This window comes from Centropristis striata, chromosome 1, assembly GCF_030273125.1.
Source record: "Centropristis striata isolate RG_2023a ecotype Rhode Island chromosome 1, C.striata_1.0, whole genome shotgun sequence".
NCBI lineage: Eukaryota > Metazoa > Chordata > Actinopteri > Perciformes > Serranidae > Centropristis > Centropristis striata.
In genome coordinates this window covers 37,274,440-37,280,439 of record NC_081517.1, presented here as the reverse complement: position 1 = coordinate 37,280,439, position 6,000 = coordinate 37,274,440, and positions in this window count along the sequence as shown.

The following is a 6,000-nucleotide window of genomic DNA, read 5'->3' as shown; positions in this document are numbered from 1 at the left end:
TGAAATACCACATATTGTGTCGAATTGCAAACCAGCAATGAGAGGCTATCAATAAACGTGTGTCTCCACAAAGACATTAGAAAAATAGCATCACAGTGTCTGCTGATACAACTGGATGGGGGCAAAAGCCCAAGTATGAAGTTATTGACATACTTCACATATTTTTGTTTACATCTGGCTGATAATGAAGAGGCTGAAAATAGCATTTAATCTTACTATTTGACATTAACTACTAAATGTGTTCAACATGAATGAAAGTTTTCTGTGTGCACAAGCCCACTCTTTGATGTGGAAAATAAATGACAGACAAAGAGTAAACAGAAGGAGAAAAAAAGCATGTTAGAGTTGAATGTATCATGTTGTAAAATCTGGCAAATTTTAACCATGTCCAAATTTAGTGTGAATGCATGTAATTCAAGTATTAATGTGAAATGCCAAGTGCTAAATATATCGGCAATCAAAAGGGCAGTACAATAAAACCATTTAACACGAGTAGTAGAAGGGGGATTTCAAATGAACAGTCAGCAGGAGGTGATTTCATTCGTCAGGAATCAGAGCATAGGTATTCCCCTTCTCGGCTGCAGAGGACAGTGGTTTGGACTGGGCTGCAGTGTTAGTATGCCAAGCATGGCTCGAGAATGAAGTGTGAATGATAAGTAATAAAAAATAACAAAAACGGAAATACCAATTCAGGGTAGAAGTTGAATTCATTCATTTTAAGAAGCCACATGCAATAACATCAAAATACCAAGCAGCCGTCTGAGGTATGTAACTCTGAGGAGGTTCTGTGAGTAACACCATATTAAAGCTTTGACAGATTACAATGATGCCCACATCACTACTGACCACGCTTTTTCAAACTAAGCTGCTAAATTTAGCTATGAAGAGGAGGACTAAAGCATTTTTTCTGACCAAAGAACGTTCCAAATGAACTGATGTCATACAGTCAAGCCCAAAAGAAAAACCGCTGAGTACGACATGTTTGATGATGGCCTTGTTATTAAAAGCAAGCTTTAATTGTCCCCTTCAAAGTCCCTTTCTTTCACTGCGTAAAACAGTGATCTGTTTATTTTCCATACTTTAAACAAAACATAAAAGGCATATGCCATAACGTCTGTAATCATTGACAGTGCCCTTTTCTTTTTCCACACCAAACACATACACATACACAGAAATTCGCAGACACACATGCGCGCGCACCCAGGGGGACTTCCAGGCCAACACACCTCCACCCACACTCAAACCTCCATCACTACAGGCTGCAAACCCTGAGACGAACATACATTCCACACAGGTCTGCTCACATTTATACAGATAAACTAAGAATTAAGGCTATTGACACACAAAACCACACTCCATTATTGCCGAGCCCACTTCCAAGTACTGTATACGACCAAACACTGCTAGAGCTGCAGACAACTGGTGTTACATCAAGTCAACACACACAACACTTAAATTTTGTGCTACTTTATACTATGACTTTCTTAAATTTTTCAAGGAAGTTTGTATATTTTATTGCCCCACTACATTTATTTGACAGCTACAATTAAATTGAAGATGATATTTTTTATATACAAAACAGATGATCAATTAATATAAATATTATAACTTGGAATACAGTATGAAGTATGAATAATAATAATAATAATAATAATAATAATAATAATAATAATAATACAAATTGCTGCTGCATAATTAAAAAAAAATTTAAATATCATTAACAAAGTATATATACTTTTATTTTTTTATATATAACTTTAAATGGCATTTTTTTAAAATTATATTTGAAATTATTTAATTGATCTAGAGTATTTCTACACTGTGTTTTGAATTATGTTATGTAAGCTTATGATGTGAATACTGATTCCACCACTGGTAAAAAATAAAAATAAAAATTGAATTATTAAATAGTGAATTTGATATTTGGTGTAAAAACTAGGTTGTAATTCCACATCTAGAGGAGATACATATTTTATTGCCCTGACTACTTGGAGTAATTAAGGCATAAGTGATTAATTGGTGGCTGATAACCTGCTGAAGTGACAACTTAAACTTAAAAGATCATTATTTTAATTTGTGCCAACACGTGTCACTTGGAATGTAGCATTGCTCGACATTCATACCACTAATTAAATCAGAAACTACTCAGCTGCCCACAAGTCTGCTGAATAATCAACATTCCAATAGTGATACTTGTGTGGGTGTGTCACACTAGGAAACTAAAGGTTGATGAGCATTTTTTTGTCTCAGTACACTTTGTTATGACAACGTTCTAAACCCAGCTCCATCCCTCCTTCAATCTAAAGTGATGTATTTTATTTTGAAACAGTGGTGTGGCTAGCAACCATCATTCCATCTATGACCAACAATCTATCCATCCTCACCTCACACAACACACATTTCATTTACTAATCAATTATAGGTCACATTCCTAGCGAAACGCCTAGCACAACGTGTTTGTGTGGTTGTCTCTACATCACGTGTAATTATTGGAAATCATTCAAAAGAATTCATGGCAGTGGTTAAGCAGGTTAAACAATGGAGAAGCATTATAGTTTCATAATGACTTATGAATGACTTGACAGTTTCAATTGTTAAGGCACACACAATTGCTACCTTTGTTTCTACATTTCTCATACATTAACAGATGTAGAAACTGCTGTTTTACACACAATAGCTGCTGTCTTTTCAATCATGGAGGCATCCCAGTCATTTTGTGAATGGCCTCTAATTAAATGATGCATTTGGTCCACTACTCTGTGAACACAAATCAGCTGTCATATCAGTAACCTGTTATAAAATCTATTTTTGTCTGCTCTGCAAAAACTAACACACTTTTATTTTAGCTTGTTTCAGTTTGGCACAGGTATTGTTTTATATTTTAGGTATTTAAGAGCCGGTAGAGAGTTTGGATTACTAACAGAGCAAACCATATACCTGCCTTGGAGTCCCAGAGCTCCAGAGGCCCACAAGAGCTCCAACCACTAAAGCTCAGCGATCATGATCAGGGTGCTTTATTACACCATGTACAATCCATCCGGTATTCTGGTTTGTTTTTCTAAGTCTCCATTTTCCATTATCATCCTGCTATTCAAAATGTTCTGAGGTGACAACAAAAAAAAGAAGAAAAATAAACTTAATTATTTCTTTTACTCTTCAATATTTATACCAGATCATGAGGCTTCATCACACACATACTCACTTAGGAGTACTTACATTTTATGCTACCATATAAAAAGTATGCAGACAGAAAATGTGCATACTTTTTACCCCACTTTATTCATTTGACAGCTATAATTAATTTGAAGATTACAATTTTTATATACAAAACAGATGATCAACTATTAAAAATACAACTGGACAGTATGAACCCAACAAAATCAAACTTGCAGAATTGTTATCAAAAGTAAAATTAACTTATATATTTATATTACTTATCAATATTTATACAAGATCATGGGGCTTCACCACACACATACTCACTTAGAAGTACTTAAATTGTATGCTTCCTTATACTATGCCTTTTTTTTTTTTTTTTTTTTTTTTAGAAAATGTGCTATATTATATACCAGATCATGAGGGTTAATCATCGACTGTGACATGCATTTGACTGACAAGTACGTCTCAACTCTAAAGCCAAAGGAAAATTAAAATAAACACCATCGAGCATGTTGTCTGATTGTCTGATGATTTTTTTTCCGAAATCATCTCCTCATGACTCCGGCCACCTATGGTAAAATCGCCTACTTCATCAGTTGATCAGATCATGTGATTTTACCCCTTTAAGATAATGGCCTATGTCAAGTGTGTGAATTAAGCGGATTTATTATGCCTAAATCAAAATAAAATGGGACTTAGGCAATTTATCGAACATGCCTTCGTGACTTAAGCAAGATATGGTAGCACTTTATTTTGAAGGTGTCTACATAAGAGTCACACAAGCCTTTCATAAACATGACATAAGATGTGTCATGAACATTAGTGACACTTTGAAGTAACATTAATGCTCATGATACTTGTCATGTCATGTTTCTGACAGGCTTGTGTGACTCTTATGTAGACACCTTCAAAATAAAGTGTTACCATATCTTGCTTAAGTCACAAAGGCATGTTCAAAAAATTGCCTAAGTCATTTATTTCTCTTAAGTTACATAATTTACACACAGTGTTATTACTATGCCAATAGCCATCCTTTGTTACATCCTTTTTAAGTGAAATGATCAAAAAATGTCATATGTTGCACTTTTGTTTTTTTGTGTTTCCTGCAAAACTTGAAAAAATGAGTAAGGCGATTATTTTTACAGGGTGATCATGCATATCATGCAAGTAGATTAGCTTAACCCCGTAACACCAACACCTAGCATAGTTATAAATAATCACGTTACAGCAATCAAGTGTGATTCGGTAGCCTTATATCTTACCGTGGGTGGCCCAGGCGGTGTTGCTTGGAGTTGAATATGGCGATGACCTCATTATCATCCAGATAAATCAAGTTGGAAAGACGAGTGTTGCTCATTGATGACCGGAGACGCGTTTTAATCCTGTTTGTTGTGGAAAATCGTCTCTCCACACTGCGAGATATCACAGGGAGTTTGGCAGTGACACTTAGGAGTGAATTCATATTCAGCAAATTATCTTGGGAGCAACTGTGAAGTACGTCCATGATGGAAGAACAGGTGAAAATACAGAGTTGCTGTGGTCGTGATGCTAACACTTCATCCCTGTTGTTTTAGCTTCATGTAAACTAGTTCAATTTAAGATTACCTTATCCCTCGTCACTTTTTTTCGTCAGCTGCACCTTATTTGCTTTGACATGTTAATTGTATAACTTAGTAGCTGCCTTGCTAATTCGAATAAAAGTCGGAATATTTCTGAACAACTCCTTAAATCGCTTAACGACAGCGAGGCACACCACACACAAACTACACGCAACGGTCAAAAGGTCAAACCCCGCCCACACTTGTATTCCAGACTTTTGATTGGTCAGAATATAACAGCGCTGTCTCCAGAAAATAATATAAAATATCATATTAACATTCACAAAAATAGAAAAGCAAAAGTATGATTATGAGGGGCCTGTTCCTTAAATATAGTTTACATAATAAGACTTATTAAAGTTATTCTGATTAATTTTAGTTAGTTCCATCAAGCAAATACAATAGTTCAAATTCAGTTATGATAGTAACTTAAGATAGGAAACTAGTTGAATTTGCTTTATAGTCACAGTAACAGAAATAACCCTGTCTTATCTGGTAAACTCGCTCTAACTGGCCCCATGTATTTTTTGGTCAATCAGGTTGTAGCTTGGTCTATTTCATATGTGACCCCTGGGGACCTCAACTGTTTTTGTGGCTTAAAAGCCTTTAAGTGCATGGACGTATCATTTAAATTTACCAACCTAAGTCATGTGTCACTGCCATAACTGGGGGAAAAAAACATGCCCCTAGAATTGATCTGTTTGTTTGGCTCTTGAGTTTTGTTTATTTTTTGTTGTGTTTTATTTGTTTTTATGCTTTGCTGTTTATAGTCCAAATAACCATTAATAGGGCCCCAGTAGATTAATCTTGTCCCTGAGCCACCCCCAGCAAATTAAACAAGCCATTGCAGAGACTTTAGTGACACTCCTCCTGTTTGGGGTCTTCATCCATTTTGCACTACATGCTTTCTGTTGTCATACTATCTTGTAATTTTGAAAAAAATGTAAAAAACATTTAAAAAAAAAACCTATTGACCTCCATATTGTCACACTGCATTGACTTTACAAACACACCCCAAGCTGTTTTGGGGATTTTGATCACATTATGTGATATTAATGAGCTGATGGGAGTAAGTTCAGTTCCCATGTTTATGCCAAATACATTTGTGCCCGCAACTGAATTTTTTAATTTCTTGTCTGGTTGTCTGGGCATTCCTGAATCCAAGTGTAAAAACATCAAAATCTGAAAAGGGAGTTTTTCTTGATCTTTGAACACAATGGGTGATTAAAAAAAACGTAGTCCC